This window comes from Chaetodon trifascialis, chromosome 21, assembly GCF_039877785.1.
Source record: "Chaetodon trifascialis isolate fChaTrf1 chromosome 21, fChaTrf1.hap1, whole genome shotgun sequence".
Lineage (NCBI taxonomy): Eukaryota > Metazoa > Chordata > Actinopteri > Chaetodontiformes > Chaetodontidae > Chaetodon > Chaetodon trifascialis.
In genome coordinates, this window is record NC_092076.1 from 6,507,048 (window position 1) to 6,533,676 (window position 26,629).

At 45.2% G+C, this 26,629-nt stretch overlaps 1 protein-coding gene across 2 annotated transcripts in view; it reads right to left on the minus strand.

Annotated features, from left to right (window-relative positions):
- LOC139349391 (receptor-type tyrosine-protein phosphatase epsilon-like) overlaps window positions 1-26,629 on the minus strand; it is a 50,117-nt gene that overhangs the window by 14,807 nt on the left and 8,681 nt on the right. The window contains exon 2 of one of the 2 annotated variants that reach the window (XM_070990151.1): window positions 10,542-10,818. The gene's annotated coding sequence lies outside the window, so the exon portion shown is untranslated. Of the gene's footprint in view, window positions 1-10,541; window positions 10,819-26,629 lie in introns of those variants that run through there. The other variant, XM_070990152.1, reaches the window with a different exon arrangement.

Below are 26,629 nucleotides of genomic sequence, written 5' to 3' on the forward strand. Positions count from 1 at the left end.
CCGATTGGAGGACATTTTGGTGGTATGTGTGTCCTCGAGTTACCCTGGCGTGGAGTTCGCTCTGTCCCACGGTGGGTCAGTGTCGTCCTGGGCTGCAGAATTTAAACCACTGCGGACTTTATATATAATGGGATATTTTACAAGTCAGCCTTAATGCAATACTGTCATGCCATAGGTACATCTAGTTATTAGTCAGTGTATTCATTCCTCCTCAAGCCATCCTGTCTTAATATGATTCAAGCGAGATCAAATATGAGGCCTCAGTGATCTGGCTGGGCCAGTTCAAGTGGGTACATAAAATAAGCGTAAGATGGGTGGAGACACTGGTCTGACATACAGTAGAACAAGCTCTCGGTTATCCATCCACACACATAAAGAGCTTGCTTTCATACAGCTAATTGAACAGTATTTGAACAAAATGATCAGTGTATCACGACAGAGTGAGAGCCAGACAGCAGCCGTCCACACGAAACAAGAAGCTGCTTGAAGATTAATATAAACCTGATCTTAACCACATCCCCCAGCCTGGTTTCTCCCTACATACTGTATGCAACAACGCCTCAGCCACTGTTCATAGAGACCTCCAGCATCTGGTATGCAGCGTGTGACTCACACCTCTGTCTCCACTGATTACAGCCTGCCACTTCTGAATACCTGCGTACCTCACAGCATGTAAACAAAAACGCAGATGCACAGATATCATCACGTCACCACACAGACAGGCAGCAGAGAGTACAAGCAGGGCGCTGCCAGGCCTCTCTCTGCTTCATTATGCCTGCGCCAACCATGAAAAGGCCGTGTGGGAACTGTGACTCACGGTGCATCTTGTGTTGTTTATGGTCCCAAACAAAAAAGCTGATAAGTGTTTTTCCCTGACAGCGTTTTGTTTTGGAGGATGAGCTATCCGTCTCTGTGGACTTATGTTTTCATTGTAGTGCTTCCTGCTCTGTCATTCTTTCAGTGTGGGTTTAAAAAAAACACACCCCTGAAGTGACATAATGATACCCCTGCAGCTCTCTGCTATTGTCTCACTAATTAGCTCCAGAAACCCAACCATCAGAAAGGACAAGCTTGTTACAATCAGAAGATAAGACGGAGAAATTGGCCGTCTTTGCCTCTGACAGGAAGCGCAGCGTTCCCTGGCATGGAGTCTTGTCGTAGACACAGCGCTGTCAGTTCCACTGAATGTGGTTTCTCTGGGCACAGAGTCGCTCTGTCTCTTCAAATACATCAGCTGGGGAATTTGGAAAATGGGTGGTGGGTGTAGGGGCGATGTGACAGGGTGAGCGGCCACTAGGTACATTGTGTCCTCTGAGCAAAAAGCTGCCAGAGTGTTTACCCTTCAGGCTACGAGTTTTTTTTTTTATATAACTGAAACCTGCAAGATGGCTTAGAGGAAAAACAACCAGTAACCTGAAGCCTTCTGTGCATTTTCCCGCTGCTGTGTTCAAAACGAGTTCGCAACCTTCTTGCAATCTCATTGCAAGTCAGATGACTAGATAAGATGCCGCTCTCGTGTCTGCATGGTAAATCTGAAGCTAAAGCCAGGAGACGGCTAGCTTATCTTAGCATCAGGGCTGGGCGAAACAGTTAGGTTGGATCAGTCCAAATGTTAAAAAATAAAGCTAATAAACACGTATTTTGTTAATTTAATCCACCAAAAGTGTCAAGAGCGAGCCAAAAGCTGTGGCTAGCTGCTACCCCATGCTTCCAGTCTTAATGCTAAGCTAAGCTAACTGTCTCCTGGCTGTATATTCACATTAGATCCTTTAAATCAACTGAAATCCTGCTAAAAGTTGCACAAGAACACGTAATATCATAAATATGATGAATAAAGTGGCTGTCCAGTGTTAGTTTATAATGCCAAAGGTATGTTTGCAGCTATTTAGTGATTTAAAATTTATTTTTCAACTGTAAAATGTCCCATTCATTACATATCTTGGTCACAAGTACATTTATGGGCTCTTCATAAAAAAATTGTATGTTATGGGTAAATGCTATTATTATTATTATTATTAGAAAAACAAATGCATCTACTAATACAAAAATAATCACTCTCAATCATCAATTATTGCCTACTAGAAGTGTGTGGCGGTGTATTTATGTGCAGAGACTCTGCTCTCTTCTGCTGTGATCGGGACGTTTCTGGACTGCGACCTTTGGGCAGTAGGTGTGTAGCTCCCAGCCAATAACAGAGCACAGGTGAGGTCAGGACTTTCTAAAAAAAAAAAAAAAAAAAGGTAGCGACCAGGTGCCAGACCCCAAGCCACATGCGTCTAAAGAGGATGCTATACATTACATCTAACTTGTTAAATCGCAAGTGCATTTGTGTACAAACATACTAAATCCTGTGCACATGTGGTCGTGGGTGGGCCATTATTTCAGGTGCAGCATGCTCATTCTCATAAGGACCTCGATAGTCTTTGTTAGCAGCTTGCTCATGTGGTGCTACCACAGAGTGACCTGTGTGCGAAACAGAGAAGTCTTATTTATAGAGCAGAGCTGCGAGAGCTTATCAGTGTGATATCGAGCCATGCTGTGGTTGGATGCTATACGGTGTTTGTCTCTGTAACTACAGTCACAGGTGTAAAATCTGAGTTGTAATGTTTGGTCTCCATGGCTGAACGGTGCAGAGGAGGGGAGAGGTGTGTGGGGCAGAGGGTAATCTTGAAGGTTTTGTGTGGGTGTGTTTTGTAATAATGTGTCTTCCTGTTCATGTTGCATTATGTGAAGGGTAGCATGCTACGGTTTTGCTGCATGACCCGTTTTATGGACATAAAATCAGGATACTTCAACCTCTACTGCATCAGTTTAGATCATTATTTTTTAAATTATGAGTCCTTCAACTTCAAAATGCAATAGAAAACCACTCAGTGCTTTCAGAATTTCATGTTTGGGTCTCTGAAAGATATCAAGAAACCCTCTGACAGCACACAATAAGCACAGGGTGAAGATCTAAATCAGTCAGTTTTGACGACAGCGCTGCAGGTTCAGTAAGTTTGCGCTTCTATTTGAGAACGTCGCCCGTGTCTCTCTGTCGCTGTGCTCTCTGCCTTTGGGGAGCTGCAGTGTGTAAACCTGGGCCGGGTTAGCTATTTAAAGGAGAGCGCGCTACATTCACAGTCTTCACAGAAGAAATGAAGCTGGGGTATCCACGTGCTCGCACAGATGCTTCCCATGCAATGTAACCTAGTTGGATAAGGTGATCAACGGATCCACCTAGACCTGCAGACCACATCTGAACTCACGCTGCATCACTGTCCATCACTCTGACGCACTATTCAGAAACCAGTCCAAGATTTGAAAAAGTGCACTGTGTAAAAAATGTAGTCTTGTTTTAACATCTGCGCCGCTGTTCTTCACAATGTGTTCCCATGGTAACCAACGTGGCACCTGTGGGATGCTGAACACGTCGGCTTTATTAAAAGGAAAAAAAATCCAGCGCGCTGAAAACCTGATGTCAATCCAGCCTTTTGTCTGAGTTAACAGCTCCAGAGGAACACTGATGTTTAGTAAAAAGGGTGAGGAGGAGAGTGTGGCCGGCTGCAGCGCGGGTCGTAAATCCCACCCCCTCATTGTTAGCAGAGACTAAAAAAAACTTCCCTTACGCCACCTTGATTGGAGATGCCAGAGGCTGCTCACCATGGCGACCTGCTGCGGATGTGTGTATGGCCTGGTGCTAGAAAGCTAGGAATGAGGTGATAATTAAAAGAGAAACCCGCGAACGGAAGAATAATCAAGTTAGCACTGATCCAATTTGAGATGTAACTGGAGAAAGACGCTCCTGTTCTGACATTGCAATGCGCAGAACTTCAAATAAACCATATTTCAACGTTTCATCGGAAGTCAGAACTGAGGTATAACTAACTATAAACGTCCGGAGTGCATTAGCATGAGGTAGCAGAAGGTTGCAAGCTTTCGTCAAAGCAAGCTAAGGCAAGCTTGGTTGCTAACTTTGGCCACGTGCACGCCTGCATTCGTTAATCACCCGGGCTTTGGAGGTTGCTTGCAGCTTCTGTGTGCTGCAACAAGAGCTAACGTTAAGCTAGCTGTTGATGGTCTGCAACAATCTAATTACCTTTTCTGCAAGTAACTTCTAATGAGTCATTAACTGCAAACAAAGAGTCATAAAATCAGTCAAGTTCATGAAGTTAATACTGCATTTCTGTGGAATTTAAAAATCCTTTTTACTTTACATCCAACTTATATACGACATAGGTTGTAGTACTGTGTCATGCTCTGCAGTATCTCACACATGAGCTATCTATAGCTCCATTGTACAGTAACAACTCTGCAGCCCTGCTCTCTTGCCAGTCTGGGTGCCTCCCCTCCTGTACTGCTTGCATTGTCATTAATCAATTCCTGCCTCCTTCCCAGAGCGCCCAGACGCTGTGGCAGTGGTAATGACCTTGGAGACCCGCTGGCTCCGTTCTGCAGTGTCAGCCCTCCACGTCTACACGTATGGGAACGAACGTATCATCTCCCACAGAGATCGCAGCTCAGATGTGAGCGAATGCATATGCATGTTGGTGTTTGCATGCAGGAGAGAAACATTTACTGTATAAAAGAACAGAGAAAACCACCTTAACCAACAGCAGCAAAAAAAAAGCTGTGGTTGGTTGCCAGGTTCAGGCCACAACATCCTGTTGACTGAGATATGAGGACTACTGTGTCTGACCCTGAAAGCACCACCATTAGAGCAGTCCTCACTGGAAATGAGAGCTTTTAGCTGCTGCATATTAGTTAAGAATAACATGGTGCTAGATGAGAAGAGATTATTGCTAATCTTCTTAAAAACATTCCAGCCATAACTAACATTTGAGAGTCGCTCCCGTTTAGCCTATGACTTAATGTCTTCAGCGTTTATAGCATTTAAAAGCTACTGTCGCGTTCTGGTGAGGGAGGGAAACCAAGAGCGTAATTGGCAGTAAATATTTACTCCAGTCTGTCGTCTGCACCAGCAAACACCACATCTGAGCTTACACTCGGCCGGCTTGTTTGAGTGTCACTTAGTCTGTGTGTTCGCGCAGTCTTGTGTCAGCGTGTCACACACACGCACACACACAGTCACAGTTTATTCTTCCAAGGCGCCAGTAGGTCTTTCAGTCACTTCTGATCCACAGATTTACACGCCTGTGCAAACACACAACATGCATACGTTTCAGCACCAAATCTGCTAACAATTGGCGTGCAGGCCTGGCATACACACACACACACACACACCCACAAATCCACAAACGCTCCATGGGAGGGATCCATGGGAAACACATGTGCCAGCGCCTGTTCGGGAACCACCATGCCAGGATTCATTCTACTTGTGGTCCATCATCCACAACACGTGTGCGTACGTGAGGGACAATCTCACCGCGAGGGTCTCATCATGTCCTCCAGGCTCCTTACACCTCCCGAGCTGACAGCATTGAACACCGAGGCATCCATCTTTCTCCAAACCTGACACCTCTGGGATTTACCTCCACCCCTTTTTCAATTATTCAGCAGCAGAGCAATTACGTCCAGGAATCAGAGCCATCGATAGCCGGCGTAATGCGCGGCAGCTGGGCTGAAAATGACGAAAGCGGCGGCGTGACACTTCTCATTATCACCCAGCACTCTGTGATTACCGGCACTCTGCTATGAACAGGTATTAGTGTGAGAGACATGTCGAGGGAAGGTGAGAGAGAAGAAGAAGAAGGAGGGATTGTGCGTAAAGCTGGGGGCCTGTCAGCGAGGTGATGTATGGGAAATTTACTGCTTAGCTTGTAGGGCCATTAAGAGGAGGATAAGTGTAACATACGGGGGTAAACAAATGAGTTCTGAGGGTACTGAACATGAAGCGAGTGCCTTCAGGGTCCTTTTTGGAGGTCTAAGTGTGCACTGGATGGGAATTCTTCAAAAGTCCATTATGACTACTCGTTATAATCATAGAGATTTGGAAAACAGGAACTCTGGCAAGAATTAAGTTTATCCGGAGAAGGACAAGAGCCTCCTCCTAAGAAAACATCATCGTCAGGCCCTGAGAAATCCAGCTGTTGTGACATAGCAGCTGTAGAGCAATGAGCCACACCTGGATTTGTAAAACAGGAGCAGACAGTATAAACTGCACTGACACTTTATGTGTGGAATTTGGAAACTTGTGGACACAAAACATCGTCTCACGTTCGCTACCACATGCAGGCACGCGCACACACGCAGCCTCGCAGTGACGTAAACAAACCGGCAGGTAAGTCACAAGGCAGACAGAGCAGGAAGTGGATGTGCAATGCAGGTTGTTACAGGAGCTGCAGGGACTTCTCAGGTACGACGGTCTGCTCGTCTCTCTCGCTCTCTTTTCAGACACTGCTGACAAATCAATGTGGAATAAATACGAAATTTAAAAATCAAAACCACAAGTATAGTGGATGGGTAGATTTTGATATTTCATCATCAGCAGGGAGATGGGCAGGAAAAGTATTGGCAAGCATGTAATGCATATTTTATTTATTAGAATCAGATACTTTATATCATATGTAATATATAATTTATATCATTTATAATAGATTATCCGTGCGCTGTCTTGCCAGATTTGCTCGCGGTGTGTGGAGAAAACACAACCGACGCTGAAACTTTTGCTGCAGACGCGAGCAGGCCGCCGAGCTCGGCCCTGCAGCACGTCCTGTCTGAACAGCCTAATTAGTTAACATGGCTGCCGAAAGGAAGCGGGCAGTGCGACGCGGCGCTTCTGCCTCCTGTGTGTGCCCAGCGTCACACTCGCTGCCCCGATCAGCGCTACGTAGGGGAGTGAAATGCTGTCACTACCAGAACTCACAATGGACAACAACATGAAAATGAGGCCCAGATTGGCAGAATTTCCTTCTAAAGTTCTCTGCTTACTCTTTGTAATTTGTCATTCAGTGGGTATGACTTTTACAGACTCTGTGGTTAGTTTCTAGCTGTTCCCATGCATTTACTCACAGGAATCGATGCAGAAAGTGTTCAGGAACCACATCCTTTCTGATTATAAGCCTCTGGAATTCGCTAAATTTGGGTAAATGTGAAACAATAAACAGAATGCTGATTGGTGGTCGCATTGTGCATAAATCACCTCTTTAACCCACTATAAATTTCTCCTTTTCAGAAAGTTTTAATGGCCAATAAAAAGGATTAAACGGATTAAAATGTAGTTGTACGCAGAATCATAACGGCTGACTCAGATGGCGTCTTGGAGGCTGATCTTAGCGCGTTACGACCAACCAGACGGACTCCCCTGAGACTGCATGGCTCATTTTTATGTCGTGTTATTCAAACACAGAAATAACAAGCAATTGAGGAATCCTGTGGGACAAAGAAACCTCCTTCACCCAAATGAATTCAAATAAATTGCAGTGTCAGTGCCTGTAATGAAGACAATCCACAAAGCTTTTACTGGCATGAGATGTATTTAACATCAGCGCTGATGCAGAGGCTGCAGCGAAGCAGGTCTGGATCCAGCCCCCACAGAAAGAAAGGGGGGATCTTGCGTTGAATCTCTGCTTTCAGACGAAGAGATAACCACAGTCCTTTGGGATCTGCGCAGGACCGAACAGATCTGTCCCCCAAAATATCCTTTCATTCCCTTGAGAGAAGGATTGGGAGGAGGGGGGGCGGGCAGCGGTGGAGAAACAAGTGATAAGCACCGCAGCGGGAGAACAAAAAGCCACTTGATTCTGAGGAAAAGAGAAGGAGGAGGAGAGGAGATGTGGGAGCAGAAGGCCCACGCTGCGAGGATGAGGAGGCTGCCTCTGCTGCTCTGCAGAGATAGAGCAGACCTGCCTGCTCAGTGCAGACGCAGACTATAAAACCCTCCCATGTGTGAGCGAAAGGGGATATGAGAACCGAGTCTGGCTCATGACACGTCCCCAGACATGTCTACATGGAAAGCCAGGTTTCGCTGTCAAACACCTCCCGTTGCCATAGCAAAACCGCGGTATCGCACTTCATCTTCCAGAATAACATCCCCTGCACGCTCCCTTATCACAAACCCAGCGACAACAGGTTTGACAACAAGTGGAAAAACAAAAACAACTGTGGTCCAGACTCACAGAGGACGCGCAGTAATTCACGGCCTGCCTTCCAGGACAAACTGGAAGTGGAAGCACAGTAATTATGTTACCCAAAACCTCAACCTGACACATTTTTAACAATCCTCTTTTTCAGGATCGCAGCCCCTGCAGGGCACATCATGAGCAGCACTTTGTTGATTAAGATTGTATAACCGTGTTGTTTGGTCTCTGCCTGAATTGTATAGGAATATGAGTCATTCAGCGGGGCCTTGGGCACCATAGTGAGCCTCATTGTCCTCCCTCGTAAGCAGGCTTGTTACGCGAATGAGAAAGGACACGCACACACCATATTGAGAGCAAATGACTGTTCTGCGTCGAAGGCCTCTCGGAGAACTCGCTGCCCTCATGGAAAAAGGAAGCGCAACATCCAGCGCCGCAGACAAAAGCTCTGCGAGACAGGCCGGCGTGCAGGGGGAGGCCTGGCCCGCCGCTAACAGGTCTTGACAGAAGCACGGAGGCATGACAGGAGAGAATCGTGGACGTTAACACCAGGCGCGAGGAGGCGGCGATGACATGTTGTGCATCGCGAAACCTCGAGAACAGACGAAGTGTTGACCTGCAGGCCACAGAGGTAACACAAGGGTCAAAATCTGAGCTCTGCTAAGCTCTGCACCCATGAGACGAGACGAGACGAGGCAGAAGACTGGAGCTAAACCGACTTTTTGGACCGTTTTTGTCTCAGGAATCAGACGGCTGTATTTGACTCATTGTCATACCTTACGTAATCAGATCAAACTCCTCCGACACTCCGAAGACAAAAGCCTCTGTGCAGATCGCAGTGCAACGGTCTGCTTTTGAGCGGTGAATAGAAATTTTGAAGGTTGAAGAGCAACAGGGGACTGCACATTACGTAAAGTATAAATACAGTGTGTGTGCGTGTGTGTGTGTGGTGGGGCGACTTGAAGTCGAGAGGGCAAAACAACCTTGCAGAGAAGAAGAAATGCCTTTGCTATTATGAAAACATTTCAAAAGTTCATTTGAAACGTTACAGGGTCGTCTTTCTTCCTCATTCAGCTGGAACTCTCTCAAACCTTGAGATTCTCCACAGGTGACGTTTGCGATCACGCTCTTAATCAAAGCCGCCGTATTCGCATGCAGGACTGCATGACTGCGCGTCTGTGCGCCGGCCTGAGTGTTTCTGCAGTGTAAGCACATGCTGTCCTCCATCTGCTGTTTGATAGAGGCCGTTTCCTTTCCTGTGCAGCCAGCCAACCAGCCGGCCTTCCTGTACCGCTCTGCTCCAGAGGGGAAACGGGAGCAAGACGGCCACACACTCCTGACAAAAAAACCCAGGATAAGATCCGTACACACGGAGAGGTTGAAAAGACAATGACTTAGACACACACTTTAACACAAACAGTCTTCTCTCCTTTCTCTTTCCTTCCGTCTTAGACTTCAGGCTTTGTTTTCCGCGCCTCCATCTACTGTACGTTCCTTTTGTCCTCACTTTTTCATGGTCAAGCACCTCCACAAGTCATTAAACAGCTCGGTGGGGACAAAATATTTGAACGGCAGAACAATGAAGGGGATTGTTAAATACAGGAAAAGTCACAAGCTTGGGGGTCGAGGGGCAGTTATAGCGTCTAATCCTAACAGTCAGTGAAATTCCCATTAGCCACCGTGCATGGGTTGTAATAACAGGAAAATGAATCTGCAGTTAAATACACAGACCCAGCGGGTGCGTGTGTGTAATCCGACAGAAACAAACCATCTATCTGGCACAACCCCAGCGACCTCAGCTGACGGCGGAGACTGCAAATTGAAAAACAAGCACCATGATTTAAAAAAAATTCACTTCCACCTCCGCCTGCTTCAGTTCTCCCATCACGCCTAATACAGAGATACCTCTCAGTCTTCAGTCTTAATTATGATGGCCACTTTAAATGTCACAATATGCTTTCAGGAGCAGAAACCTTGGGAAAAGCTGCCTCTGTAATGTCCACGATAGCACTGAAGTCTCAGCTTGAGGCTTCTCTTGTCTCGAATGACATAATGTAAAAAGCCTTTTTCATACGCCGGCGAGCGCAAGACAACCGGCCCGAACAAGCTCTTAATCAGGTTCCACATAGTACAAATTCAGCCAAACTCCATTTCACAGAGCCCTAATCAAATGCACTTCACACAGCATAAATACAAACCATGCCATTTTACACCCCAAACAATATGGCGCATTTTAATAAGCTGCAGCATACGTGGTCAAGCTAATGGCGTTTTTGCTCCTGTAGTGCGCAGCCCTCTGCTCTCAGTAGTGTTCCACTTCCTGTTTCTTGATCCTTTTTACCAGCTGACACAAATAACACAACATAGCCCTGAATCTCCACATTGAGGAAGTGACTGAATGGCCACAAGTATGCCAGGAACTTGTTATAAAACTCCTGATATACGCAGTTGTGTGTCCAAGTGAAATCCTCAGACACCAACCTCAAGTGTGAACTCATGCCAGGCCACATGGTGCTAAATTACCTCGATGAGCGTTGATTCAATGTATGCTGATTCTCAGATCCATAATAGCAGGTCACATGGTTCTGACTGAGTCCAGCAGTCACATCGTTGCCGTCGTCTTCAGCGTGAAGTTGGACAGAAGCTGGAGGTGGGACGGTCTGCTCTCACAGCCCAGCGAGGAGAGGCGATCCCTGGGTCCAGGCGGCGGCGGCGAGCTGTGGGTCTCAGCGGGGGCTCACCAAGCAGCAGCCAGCGTGAGTTTTTGGGCTGGAGGCCTCGAAGGGATGCTGCTCACCACCTTTATTTAAACAGACAGCGAGGACAGAGAGCATGTTAGACTATTAACACAACAGAGACAGAGACACGCATGAGGAGGAGAAGCTGTGATGCAGTTCCTGTCTTCAGCAGAAACGGTATGAAGCAAGAAGAAGAGAGCGCAGTTAAGAGTGGAGGACAGCTTCCCCAAAGGAGGAGGCTGTGAGGTAATAATCAGACCCAAGAGCAGCATGAAACAGCATATATACGCTCTATATGTTACCCTTCACGCATAACCATGACGTTTAGCCTTGAGGGAAAAGCAGAAAATAGGAACATTTTCCTCATCAGCTAAGGAACAGTGAGGATGGCACAAAGTCTAAGAAGGAGCCCAAGGGTGATATGCAGATGGTCACTAAAAGTAACCATGGTGAAGGAAAGTCTTATAAATTAGTCATGAGAGTTAAATGAGTTCATTTTTTGGGGTAAAATTTTGCAGAGCGCCTGCAATGCAAATTACTTCCAAATCCAGCAGCCAACTCCGAGTGCACATCACTTTGTATCCAAGCAAACCTCATTTATAACTAAAAAAAAATGAGGTTTCTAAATCTACTGATGGCAAGAAAGCACATATCAGCCCAGATCTGGATCACTCTTTGTGCAGATACGTCGGTGAATGTTTTTTTTTTCCCTCCTTCAGTCTATTTGTATGAGTAAATATTGGTACATACTGCGCATAAGATGTAGTAGAGATTGCAGGTTGGTGTCATCTAATATATAATTCCTGCTATTACCTTTGGGAGGCCTGAAAGGAGGCTATGGGGGGAGGGAGGAGGGTGTGAGAAAAAAAGAGGACAAGGAGCACAATTTATCTACCTGGGAACGCTGAGCAGCCAAAGAATCTGGAGGCAGCGTTTCTGTGCGGAAACCTTGTAAGTACCGTCTTTACCCTCAACTGAAGGATTCTGGGTGAGAACTTAAATGGGCCAATTACACCTGTGAAAATATGGCACCTTTCCCAAAACCGCTCCGTCAAAAGCCCTCTTTTCTCCGCTCTTGCAACTTTGACGTTTTGGAGATACGAGGTTTTCTCCTGCCAGCGGCGGGGAGCATGCCGAGCGGTTGCTATGGCGACTCTCTCGTCTCACCGAGCAGAGGGGAGGCGTAAAGGGGGGGTTCTCTCTCCTGTTTCTCTCTTTCCAGGCTGTAACGATAAATGAATGGACACATCTCAGACAGCTCCCTCCCATCTCCACCCCGCTTCCCTCTGGAGCTCAATGAAAACAGGCAGTCAACATTTGCTCTATGACATCCTGGAAAATGAGGTGTCATGCTTGAGGATTTCCATGACAGCCAAATAATAGCGCGAGCTAAAGAGTCGGTGCTCAGAAGGCAGCATAGAGTGGAATAGAGGATATATCAAGTCTTGAATTCACACCTAAGTTCCTGGAAAGCACTGTGAGGAAGTGTTTCAAATCACATATCAGCTCAAAGCTCATAAATAAATAATACAAGGTCTGACAGTGTGGAATCAGATCAAGCAAACTGTTGAATAATAGAAGAACCTCCCTGTAACGCAATCAGATGCAGAGCATCACGCTCGACAACATCAGAGGGAAACACAGAAAGCCATGAAAGCCGCTGAATGCAGAAAGCAAGAATGAAACCTCGCGAGCGGAAGGAGAAGCTGCAGTCCATCTTAAAAAGGGTCACCATTCGTGCCCTCGAACAGCACCGGCTGGGCAGAGCGGCTGCAGCCACAGTCCCACCCAGCCAGCGAGCGCCGGACAGCTGAGAAAGATAAGAAAAAGCAGCTGAGAGCGAAGAAGAAGTGCGAAAAAGCTGTTTTATCTGGTTTTTAGCTTCCCCAGGTTGCACCCTAAAGGTGGACTGACTCATTCAACAACAAGACGCACCTCAACAGCCTCTCTTAAATGCTTTCTTAGCTTTATTTTCTTTAAAAAAAAGCAACTAACTTCCTTATCTTTTTTAAGCTACAGCAACACAATTCTTATGAAGTTTATTTGAGGGAAGCAGGAGCGTCACTCAGGCCATGGTGAGTGTCCACATCAGTCAGTGTATCACTTCCTCAGTCACACACCGATTACCACAGCGCATGTGATAAACACCACGTAAATAAGGGTGTTACTCATACAAGGTTCATGTTACATTTGGACTGCATTTATTGTGTTTATTTTAAAGTTAGCTGACTCCATGACCGTACAGTCAACTGGAGGAAGATAAAAGAATATTAGGGTAGTTTAGAAGATGCATTAAGCCCATAACAGCTACTGATATCAGAGCGGAAATACCAACTTCACGGAAGTCATGTGTTTTCTGCAGAGCCGTCGCATGACTGTACGAACTGTGCAACCGCACAGGGCCTCGCGCCACTAGGGGGCCTCGCGCCTGCAATCATGCTTCCTTTTTTTTTTTGTTTAAATAAATACACTTGTTATATATGATTTTGTTTGTCTCTGTCAAGGTCACATTAAAACAAACAAATAAATAAAAAACAAATCCAACAAATTAAGCGGGTTTTCATTGTCGCTATGTCATTAGGCCTCAGGACGTCCGAATCTCAGGATGCACCGGACCTCTTCGCGGAGATGAGGATACTTGGAGAGATAATCCCAAAGGGAACAACTGCAGCACTTAAAACACTTCGATACCTCAAAGGGATTGAAGGAACTTTTCCGAACTGTGAGGTTGCGTTCAGGATCCTATTGACTTTTCCGGTAACGGTGGCATCGGGCGAGCAAAGCTTTTCAGAATTGAAACTAATTAAAAACTATTTGCGCACCTCCATGTCACAGGACAGACCGTGACCCGGGGACCAGTTCCTTTCTGTCACCATTGGTCAGGTGGTGATCTTCTTGCATGTTTTTAGTGGGGGTCTTTTTATGGAGGATACCCCAGGTGAGCACGGGGGGGACATGCAAACTCCACACAGAAAGGCCCCTTTCCTCGAGCAGCAGGCACCGAAGGCGTGGTGGAGGACACGCCACCAGCACCCACAGCGGGAATCGAACCGGGACCTTCTAGCCACCGTTCCACCGTTGCAGGCCCCCCCCCCCAGGCCCTGGTTTTCTGTATATAACCACTGCACTTCATCTGAAGGTGTACAAGACGGTCCAACATGTGGACGTCTGCAGGTGTAAGACTAACAGCTGCAGACTCAAAAACACAGTTTCACCAAAAATCTCACACGCCTGGTATCTCCCATGACAAGCGCCTAAGCTCAGCTGAAACTACATGGACCCCAGGTGACAAATACCAGCTCAAAGACACACCTCGTACACCAATATGCATGCACACAGAGACACACACACTTGGCCTCTTTGACTCAGCCACCTCTCCAGGGTTGTGGTCAATCAGATTAGGGCATCACACCGAGATCTCCGAGTGCACCGACTCAAATCCATTTATAGAGATAAGCTTCGAGGGCAACCCACTGCCACACACACACACACACACACACACACACACACACAGAGCCAGAGATAAAAGACAGAGAGATGTCAGTTCACCCGCTGCGGAGCAACCGAGTCGCTATCAGGCTCCAGCATCAGTCCAACACTGTGTTTACAGAAGTTGCCAATGGCCGCATGTGCCAGTGTGTCAGTGTCATTCCCCAAAAACACAAAGCTTCTACATGAAGTTCTCAGTTCTTTTATAGAGGTTATGGATGATTAGCAGGGCAGGAAATAAGGCGACTTTGCTCAACCTTTGTATTTTGTCTTTTGAATTCCTGGATAAGTAGATGGGAGGGTTACAATGCAACCTGCGTTGAGGCGCTGCAGTCAAACAGTTTTAAGGGATAACGAGACAAAAACAGTTGGGAAGCCCTCATAGAGGCAGATTCTTTCTGAGGCAACAGAGAAAACATGAGACTGTTTTCTAAATGCTGCGTCATGGAAAATAATAAGATGCGCCGCAATAAGGTGGTGTTAAATTTTTAATGATAAGGCTTTAATTAGAATAGAGCAGCAGTGCAGCACCTGCGTCACCACGTCGGTGTTGGAGAGATGTGAAAGTGAGAGAGGCTCTGTGGTGATTTATGGTGTTTACAGGCAAACCTGAAAGGGACAAAATCAGCCCCAAGATGAAAACTGCGGCGGCGGAAACGATAATAAATGGCGCCGCAGGACAGAAATGCATACGTGTGGACGTCATGCCTCCGCGATCAGAGCCGTGTCCCCGATGAGCTGTCCGCACATCGCAGGCTTAATGTTCCAGAGCGAGAGGACAGACGGCAACGAGGAGCGTGATTTGGTTAGCCGAGACTCCCTCGCCTGTCCGCCTCGCTCACAAACACACCGGTTGTATCTTGGCATCCAGGTCTGCTGAGCACCGCTGAGTGGCTCTAAGCCAAAGCAAGCAGGATGTGAGTGTGATAATATCATATAGCAGCTCTTCTAAACTTGGCAATGGCTGCTATAATCAAATATCTAGAAATTTCCTAAAGGGCCCAGGCAGGACTAGATCATTTACAGACCGCATATGTGATCGGCTACATCGATAGTGTTATTCATTTAGCGGGAAGCTAAATGAGAACCCTGATTTAATACCCACCTGTGGCTCTCTCAGACCAGGAAGAGTGATGGAACAAGCATCAAGTCCATCAAGAATAAGAGTCAGGTGCAACGACTCCCAGGTGCTTTTAAAATCTACATATTTATAAGCTTTCATGAGCTTCTTAGTTAATGTTAACATCTCCTTTTACTTGTGTATTATTATGGCAGAAGACGCAGAATGAGCGCTCTCCTTTCCTTCTAACATTTCTTCTTATTGTCTAGCTGGTCAGTGCACCACTTTTCTCCACACTGAAATACCTTAAAGACAGATTGCCATGAAATATGCTACAGACATTCGTGTCCCTCTTAGCATGAAATGTAGTAACTTCAGTGATGCCCTGACTTTTAGTGATATGATCAGGTCGAAATTAGGGAATTGATGCTAATTACCAATGCAGCATGCATAGCACATCATCATTGTTAGCACGTTTGCATGCTGACATTAGCATTAAATCAATGTTTTCTTGCCGCATCTGAGTGATTATTGAATGTCCAGCAGTGATTATACCCCCTGTGGCTGCACTATAAACCTGTGGTTTAATATATATGCTTAATATCTGATGAAGGTCTGTGAAATGCAGCTTCTTTGATCAATAATAATGCTCTGACAGTGTGTGGGAGGCCCCACTTTTTTAATTATATTCCACTCTCCTACGCACCTGCAGTACCTTATGGGTTTGCATTAGGTTATATAATATTTTGGTTTCACAACAACAGAAAGAGAGGACCAGTCTGGACAGCCTGTCAATCCAGTCCTTGCTCGGAAGACCCAGACGTGACTTAAGGCTCCGTTCATCATAACCGCAGCATGTAAAAGCAGACATTATTCCGCCCTCCATCCCAAAATCCGATACACTTCGGCAGTGGTGTCTCTCTTCCCTTCCTCCTCTCACATCCTTTCCCAAAGTTTATGCTCTCAGGCACCTGGGATCAGCTCAGACAGAACGGGGTTAGGATTAAACCAATCCACTGCCGAAGACTCCCTGCAACACTTAAACTCCATGAACCACACCTGCTAAATATTCATTACAGAGAAATAGTGGGATTCCACGACAAATACAACACATGGGCAACACAAATGCACATATAGCCTGACATTAATGGGCATGCAAGAAACATGTACACCCACACAAAGGGGAAAAAAAACACCCTGTGGATTTCTCAAGCTATCTGTGTGTATATCTGGCTACAGCCCAAGGCTACATGTCTTGTCTGTCTGCACAACCTCGTCTGGGAACGGAGACGTTTCACACGTTGGAGACGGAGCCATGGACGCCTCCGCTTCTTTCACAGAGAGCTGCCAAAAGTAGAAACCGGAGTGAGAAATCAAAACACAAATGTAGCTGTGAAGCAATATGTGCCGAAGCTCTTTTTCAGGAACAGTTTATTTATCCGCTTCAGACCACTGAGGCAGAAAGGTCAGGCTGTCTTTTGGACGATTAACTCGTACAGCAACAAAAAGACATGGATGACAGAAGTTTGGAGCAGTGGAAGACACACTCTCGCTGTAGGGTGTATGAATAATTAAACACAAAACTGTCCCTCTTGTCCGTGAAGGCAGCATCTTTGGCTGCTGGTCAGAGGAACTCTTTCACGTCTTTGTGATTGTATGAAAGTGACTCAGAAGCAGGAAGAGAAACAGTTTAGATCACATCCTGTGTGTGAGCAGTGGTTTACAGCCAAACACGGGGGGTATAAAATTAGCCAGACTGTGAGAACTAGAGAGAGTGCAGAGAGGGACAGCGAAAGGACAGACTCAACCCCCCCACGCACATAAAAAAGAAAGACAAAAAAGGATTCAGGAGAGGGAAAGAGCTGGAGCTGTAAGTGGAACGAGCTCTGGGTGCACCGTCTTCCTGTCATGAGTGACAGTTCGGGCTGCACAAACACAGATGTCATGGTTTGCTCAACGCTGGCTCAGATGAGTGGCATATTAAGCCAGATTAGAGAAGGAAACGGCACACTAAAACTGCATATTTGTGAGCTATGACCTAGAACATTTACCGTGGGTGTGTCTCACACCCATAAGCCAAGTATTAGTTTTCCAAAATGACTCATTCTGCAATAAATATTGAAAAAAGACAGAGCGCAGTTGATTTAGACCAGTGGCTTAGTGGGGAAAAAAAAAAGATTTTAAGCCATCACACAGCAGCAAACTGTTGGATGGATGAAACGTAGACAGCTTTTCATAGCTCCTTAAGGCTAATAGGGGTAAATGTAAAACTTGGCTTGTGCGAGGCACCTGCGTTAGCACGTTGGCAAACTTTGTTAGCATTAATCTCAATTCACAGCTGACCAGTATTCAGCTGTGTCTTGGAGGTGCCACGAAGTGTTGGGCGAGTGGAAAATTTGGAGCCATAAATCTTTCTAATTCATGCTCTGGAAGTATAAACTCAAGGAGCTGCTGAGATATTCCACCGTGGACCGAACGCTTGGCCAGACAGACAGACGGACAGATGGACCATCTGACACTGCCGTCCCTTGAGCCGTCCTGCAAGCTTAGCGAAGAAGAAAAAAAACACATCCTGATAACTTCCATTTGAGAAATGAGCCAAAATCTTGTTTTGAACCAAAGGAGCCCAGAATGCATCACCCCACAGGCTGCTGTGAGGATATCACTGCGTATTAGTGTTGCAGATGACTGCTGATAAATGACTGCAGATCAGTTTCAGAACAAGTTAGTCTTATGGCTGATAAGAATTTCTCCTTTCTTTGCAAATGAATGTGAGTGTAACACTGACATATCATCACCTTATAAGTTAACACCGTGAATTCATTTGCAGACAGCCGATATGGAGCACCAATAGCAATATTTGGAGCTGTGTTGATGTCCGGCTGATGTAATGTGAGCTGAATATTGAGCCTCCCTTTAGCTCTGTTTTGCTCTCCACTGGCTCCTGAGGGAAATATCTGGCTTTTTAGCTGCTAAATGCTGCACTGTGTTCACCAGCGATAGAGGGGAGCTTCACTGCCAGATGCTGAAATATCAGTGTGTTGATATGAGTGACCCTTATCGCGCAGGCTACAAGCGGTCATGTGTTCCACTATCAATATTAAAATATTGATGATGTCTTCTTTCAGACTGGAGATTGATTGCTCTGGCCTGGCCTGCTCTGCTTGCTCTGTCCTGCGTTGTGTACTTGACAGACGTTTAACACAAATAAGACACTGAAAGCTGTAATAATTTGAATTAATCTTGAAGTCATCACATCTCAAAAGTAAAATGAACTGATGTCACTTCTACAGCCGGACACGCTCCATACTGCTCTGAAGAAAGTCTGCCTGCGACAGGAAGCAAGAGCTCATAGGAAGAACGCCCTGTAAACTTAAATCAACAGGATACGGATGATTTACAGGGCAGCATCCACTGCACTCGTGGAGCAGTGCCCGGCCACGCCTGAAGTAAAGTTCTCCAACCTCTTTGCATCTTTCTCTTCAAAAGGCATTACTTCATCTGATCTGCAGGCAGCGAGTGCATGAGAGTAAATACTGTAATCTAGTCATCAGATAGAGGGGAACTTGCATCCCCCACCCTGACCTCCTTCCAGGAAGTAGTGGCGTAAATACTCTGCTGTATTATCTGACATGTAACGTGAAACATGCTGGAGGCCACTGGCTGCAGCTTTGGAGGGCAAAAGGGTCAGATGAGCAGGGCTGGCGGCCACAAATTTCGATATTTCTAAAAAAGAAAGATGCCATTACATCTCTGGCTGCAGACACGCTGTACATTTCACAAACCAGGATGTCTTCTCGGAATGCACGCGATCCAGGGGCAGATTGCAAATGTAAATAAATACCGAGGTGTATTACTTCAATCTATTTCCCAACAGCGACCCAGAGGGAAATCATGACCGGAGAGAAGCCCCTCTATGCTACTCTATCTTTAACAGGTAACAGGAAATTGGCCATTCAGCACATCATCTACAGTAGCTGCTCCAGTCAGCTGACAGACTGATGGATGGCGAGTCACACTCGAGCTGCGACACCATTGATTTTCTACATATACAACCCAAGACTGCTGATTCAAGATAATGTTACATTTTTAAAAGGCTTTGCTGTGATACCGCAGTCATAAATTCAGCCTGTTAAACTGATAGATGAGCTCAGGCAACATTGACAGGTGAGATTTATTCCCACAGCATTGATTTATTCGTCTGGATGATGTACATTATTTATAGTTCATTGTTAAATGTGTACTTTCATTTCTGGTGCAGTATCGGGCTTTTAGACACATACAGCACCGAGAAGGCTGCAAAAGTCGTGCGACGCTGGTTTGCCTGTTTGGGAAACTAAACGATGCTCTTGTTGTAATAAACATATAACTGTCAAATACTGTACATCCAGTGAACCACAGTGTCATTTAATGACATTTTGCAATATTTACCGTATCACAGTACAAACTGAGGCGCTTTGGGATTTGTTGTTAGCCTCCATTGATCCGAAGCATCAATGCTCTTCTTACGCTGGTCTGTAAATCAGCCTGGAGCTACAGTAAATATCACCATGTTCAAGTCATGTGATATTCTGTAACCTTTTATCTCTTTACTGTCCGCATTTTCACACCCAAACACGACCTTTTCACAAAAGCTCATTTCTTTTAAGAGTGCGGCCCAACATTTTAGTGCAGATGGAGAAAACGTCGGCGTACGTCTGCTAAATAATAAAATAAAATTGTTTTGTGCAAATTGTGCACAAGAAAAGTGAGAAGTAGCTGTAGCCTGGCCTGACGTGCAACAACTGGTGCACTTTGACTATCTTAACCACTTACATGTCAGGATAATATCAGTACTTCCTTCTCATTCAGCTGTCTGACAACAGAAACATAAACATGAGAACATAGGTTTAAGCAGCTAACAAGCGACAGAGTGAGCTGTTCCACTCCATAACAGATGTTGGCACTGATCAACTGTTATGTTGTCTGTTGAGTAAAAGAGGAAGAAGAAGAGATTTAGTAATGTTCCAGTCATTTAGGTGGTTACGTGCAGATGTATATCTTTGCTAAAGCGCCACCGTAGACATGGTGTTTTCACATCCAATTGGCTTAGCATAGACGTAGCCTTGGTGGTCACTGTAGTCCAGCTAGTATCAGTCCTGGCCATCACTAAAAGGGTGAGAGGTTGGGCGGCTTGTCAGAGAGTCGTGCTACCTGTCATGGTGATTACCAGTGCGGATCATTGGAAAGAGCTGTAAACAAAAGGCCCTCATGCACAGCTCTGAGGAGAAGAGATAAGAGGATGTAGGAGGGGTTCTGCTGGAGGAGGAGGGGGGTTTGCTGATCATTGTGCCAAGCTAGCAGCTGTGTGATGGATTTCACACACATCTACTGGTCTACCTCTGCATCCTTTTGTGTCTAACAAAGAGCAAAAGAGCCTCTTTTCCAAGTGCGCGCAGCAGAGGATCACCATTTTGCCATTCATGTCATTTGCCCCCGCCGCATGTCGCGCATGGGTGAGCAAACACATCCCACAGTCCTTCCGCGTGCTCGACACTGGCATGCAATTATGGTGTTTGTCAGCCATGCTGGTCTCAGGCATGAATATGTTCGGGAAAACAAATGTGCTAAAAGAAAAACAATTTGCCAGGAAAGCTGGTTGAATTCAATGTGAATCCATATCTGGCAAATCCAGCGACATGACAGTCCTGCATTGTCTGCGCTGGTATCAGACAAGTGCAGCATCTTGGCATACACGGCAGACAAAATCTGAACAGGATATTGCATCCCTCGTGACATAAGCCGTAAGCAACCCCCTCATTTTTAGAATCAGTGACATTACACAAACAGAGATGCCATGTCAGCCTCTCCAGAGGGTCAAAAATGTGCGGATTAGACTGTCATTAATACTGAATCTGGATTATAGCAATCCTGAGGCAGCTCTACAGCTACAGATTACTTCTATCCCAGCCACACCAAAGGAAGACAATGGCACTTTTTGTTGGCCCAGAACTGACAGTACCGCACAGTAACAAAGAAGGACTCATTTCTAATAGGGTCAGGAGTGATTAGACAAGCGGCAGGCCTGCAAGCCCATTGAGAGGCCCAAGATCCCCCAGAATCCCCCAGAATCACACTGGATTTGTCAGATTATGACCTCACCAGCTCCAATTAGCCTATTAGTGTGGTTAAATGTTGTAAAACAAGTTAAAATGGCGACACAGTCTCTGGGCTACGACTTTTGAAGATATTCAATTATGATATGGCGCTGTGGAGGAAACAAACTGAGGATTAACAGAATATATCTCTGCAGGATGCAAAGAGTTATGGGAAGCACTTTAAACAAATGGCACCTAACTGTCTACACATCTTCATATGACTTGTGATGGCTGCTTATCCATTATGGCTGTTGTGAGCGCTGTTGTGCTGTTGATGCATTATTTACCAGCATCCCACAAAAAAAGTCCAAGATTTTACACTGAGTCTTACAGACCACAGAAAAGAGACCATATAAAGCAGATTAGAGTTGGTATCATTGTCTTTTTTAAGAAAAATGCTTCATTCAAGGCTTATTTTGTGACATTTTAAAGCCAAAGCTCAGAAATGTACTAAGTGCTATGATCTCCTGCTGTCTGAGCAAGTGCTTAGGGAAGTCTAATGCAGTGACTTGTAAAAACTTGCACTATTATGTTAATCTGACACAAACAATACCAATTTTCCTTTCTTAAGCCTTCAAACAGATAGCTTAAAAGCAGAGAACAGTATTATTTCAAGCAGTGGCATTCATTTTATGAGATTAAACAAACAGATATTCTTCATTCCTGCACTCCTTCATTCACGATTAAACATCTTATTGTGATTTCAAAGGAAGAAGAAGCAGAAACTCCAAAGAAAGACACAAAGTAGAGAGAGAGGATCAGTGGGAGTTACTATAAACAAGACGTGAAGACAGGAAAATCTGAAGAGTGAGGGGGCGGCGGGTCGAGAGAGGGAGAAAGAAAGAGAGGGAATACAGATCAGCCAGCGTGACCTGTCCTTGCCCCACAAAAACAAATGACATCAGAGTAACTGCCAATCAGCTGACGTGACTCCGAGAGAGGCTGTTTGAATTCAGCCCAGCGTTTTTTTCTCACTATCAAAAGGAGAAGAACTGCTGGCTGCAATCGCACCAGGCATCAGTGAAATCTCACTCAGTGTTTTAACACAGACGACACATCCTGCATTGTAACCTCCACTGACGGCTGATGAAGCCTCCTCATGTAAAGTGATCCTACAAGACACCTCAGTCTAATTCAATTCCAGACATATTAGAGGGAATCAATTCAGAGGGACAAATTTAAAGGCAATCACTACGCTTGATACGGCTGGCTTTAATGAACTTAATTAGATGCATCTTTGATGACAAGGCATAAACGATTACCGACGGCGGTGCGACAGGCGATAACGCTGACTGCCACTTCAGAGCCAACAATCTCATCATGTCTTTATTGAGTGGAATCGCTGCTTATCATCAGAGCAAACAACGTGTGAATCTAAGCTGCATTTGTGTAAATTGAAATGAGAAATTGGATTCCAGTTGACCGCTCGCTAATCACCCTAAAAGCAATTGTTCAATCATAGTTTAGCAGCCGTAATGGATTTATATATAAAACATCTGGAGGGTGTTTTTTTAAATGTATTTTTGTATTTTTTAGGCTTTCTAGGCACACAAGTGTGAGTTAAAAATCCTTTAAATCTGCTCTAACATAAAGTAAGCTGCAAATGTTAGCATGTCCAGCTAACTAGCTTACTGCCATTACTTCCTAGGCCAAGAGTTCAGCACATCCTTAGCTAGCAAAGCCATTTTGTGAAGTTACAAACATACAAGTGCTACTAAATCAGATTTTAAGTTTACACTGCATAATCAAGAACATTAAAACATTAAAAAGCATTAAAACATGAAAAAGTCATCTGGAGACAGGATTTCCAGACTCACTACAACTCAGCTAACGTTAGCTAAATTAGCTAGCTAGCTATAGCTAATAAAATCTATAATTGATGACTCATTTCAACCAAAATAACACAAAGAAGTCATAAAGAAGAAATGAGAAGCCTTCTTGGTTTACTTTCACCTTGGGACCCAGGATTTTAAAAAATGTGCAATGAATTATTATAAAAAGAACAAAAAGCTGGACAGACATACCAACATTTACTTAGCAAATGGCTAACGGTCCATTTAGATTCATTCTGTGCCTTCCTGCCTGAAATCAGCAGATGGAATAACTTAATGCCGCGATTAAATCTCAAACCTGTGAATTTGTTATATATCTAACCATAATAACCCACAAATGTGTGTACTGAAAGTTATAATGTGTATGTGAATACACTGCAGATGGCTAAACAAGTTTTGTTTTGGCTCTAAAAGCAGGAGAGGCACTTCATCTCAGGGAATCATACACTGCAGAGTGTTGACAGAAAATCATTTCAAACCTGGTGAGCATCCAAAGGTCAAAAGCAGTGTGTGCTCCTGCTAATAAACCCATCTACTGTTCCAGAACGACCATTTGAACGCCTTGTTTAACGCAATGCTCCTTTGTCTCAAAGTAGGCAGATACTGATTTTAATGATAAAGCACAGGCAGGGGCCTTAAGAGATATTGAACCAATGCTGAGGCACTGAAGGAGGCTGATAGATGCTTTTCTCTGATTCATTACCAAAAGTCCTCCACTAGAATTAAATATACATCATCTGACTTTAGTTTTAGTGTAAGGTAATACATATTATTGATCCTGCACTACATTAAAAGGAAAAACACAGGTAAATTCACTTCAATCAAATGTTCATTTGATTGAAATATTTAGGCCGACTTTACTGAATGGACCTCTTCTCAACCACAGCTAACAACCAACATACTGCTGTCATACTTGTTAGGTGCTTATTTTTCCAATAAATGTCCCAGAGGCCAACATGGTGTCTCCACACTGTTGGTTTTGTCTGACTAATACAGAGACAGACACAATTTAAAAGCAGTAATTCTTCACACTGGAGCAGCAAGAAGCAGCATTTTGGTTGATAAATGACATACAAGACAACCAACTAATTATTCCAACCACAGTGTGATTAATCAGCTGAAGGGTAAATGTTACAAATAAGAGATTGGAACAGAGCTTATGCAGGTTTTCTCCTCCTTTACGTCACAGCGTACGTCACTCCCCACAACATAAACCCAAACAAATTAATTCAGAACCCAAATGTAACCATGCCGGCCCACCCATGCAATCTCCAACCGCTGTGTGCTTTGAGAGAGGAGACGCCTGCCACCATCACCCCAACAGGATCCGATGGAGACCTAATTGAACATATGCAAATGAAAGATGTGTTAAAAATCCCTCTTCGTCGTGAGGGGGTTGTACAGTACTTTGGCACCAGCCACTGTTAGCTCCCCGTGCTTCATCTCTCCCAGTTGTGGTTGTAGTTTGAAGTGAAACACACACCCACCCCCTATTTTCTCTCCCTCTTCCGTCTTTCTCTTCATTTCCCCTCCACAGCTTACACCCAACCCCCGCTGCATATTTCCACAATAACCAATTACAGGCACAGGAATGCAGGAGTGAAATGTGTGGCCTGGAGCATATAGGTTTTTATATCACACTCCACACTGATTTGATAGTAACAACATGGGTGGGGATGCTATAAAAACAACCCTCTGTTTCACCTTTCCATATTTTTGGAACTCGTGGAAAATGACAGCCATCGTGGAGGCTAGTGGTATCAAGCTACCGCCGGCAGACTAATGAAAACAATCAAGCAGAGCCGCGGGAGTTCTGGCTGTTTTCGGGACAAAAGTGCACGGCGCTGAAGGACCAACTGCTCGCCGGTGCAGTCACACAGGAGAAACAGCGTGCACCTCGAGCTGAACATGATGAAAATGGACTCCAACTAGTCCTCACTAATGAGTTTTTGCCTTGCGACTGAAGGCATCTCTCTGGCTAACTAAGCGGCTAACTAGTCCCCTGCTGTGGCCCAGCTGCTGGATGTGATAGCACAGTAATGAATTGTGAGCACTACCAGAGCTATTTATTTCCTGTTGTAGTCCAGCCAAGTCGGACAGGCATCACCGTTGGCTCAGCGCTCTGTGTCCACGTGTCGGATTTGGTTTAAAATGCTGCCTAGGACACAGCAGACTCAACATTTGTTTCAAATCAAATGCAACACAGCAAATAAAGGCCCCAGTTTGGAGTCAAAATCCCAGCATGTTGCGTTTCTAACAAAGCCAGCAGTCCTTGCATTAACTGTCTGCCTCCTCATCTTACACTAGTTCATCCCAGGCAGTCATAAAAGACTACAAATGAGGGAGTGTCTTCGAATGTTCAGAGAGCAAGGCGTTTTCCCTCTCCAGGGAGGACAGATCTGATGATCAGATCCTTTCCTGTCTGCGTGTTGAGCCCCTCTCTGCAGCAAACAGAGGGGGTATTTTTCAGTCTCTCATGTCAGCCATGTGTCACAGTCTGCTGCCCACCACTTCTCAGAAAAAGCCCACATATGTGCAGCTCGGAGAGAGATATTGCAAAAAAGGTAAACAAGGAAATGTGGAGCTAATTATTGACAAATCCCATATGTAAAATCCCAATCACGCGTTTTAGGAAACCTAATTCTGTGCAGTAAAACCAATCGAAAGGCAGTGGTGCCTTTCACCTCTTTGAATCTATTCTTTAAACCAGAAAGACATGACAGCAGAGCAGGAAGCGGTTTGACTTATAAATAAAAACAACATGGATTCACAAGAGAGGCCATCCTGTGCGTGCTCGTGTAATTTCCAGTGTGCAAAGACACACCACATGGACGAGCCCCACAGGGGACGCAGATTCCCAGCGTTAAAAATACATCCCCCATCATGTGTATTTGTCTTCTGTTTAAGCTCCAGATGCAGGGAGAGCGAAAGCTGGGAGGAAGAGGATTCAAACAATTCGCAGTTCACCAGCAGTGAAATAGACGTTTGTGTGAAGAGCCACCCACTGACTAGGCTGGGCCCACAAAGACGAACACTGTGATATTCAACCCTGGGACACATCATTATTATGATTATCGTGATCTCTAACTTCATCTGCCTCCATGTCTTGGTTCTCTAGCAGCAGCAGAGAAAACACTCAGGCTTTTTTTCCCAATGGCGGCCTGCGATCGCTGCTTTCTTATCCGATGCACAACTGTCTCAGTGTGCGAGGTGCCCTGAAACAGACCCAGAGGACGAGTGGGCGGATGTACAAGGAACTAGGCTGTTAGCACATGTTGCTCAATTACCATCACCATATGTAGCCAGCACCATATCTCCAAGACTTGCGGTGCATTAATGAAAGGGGCTTTTTAAC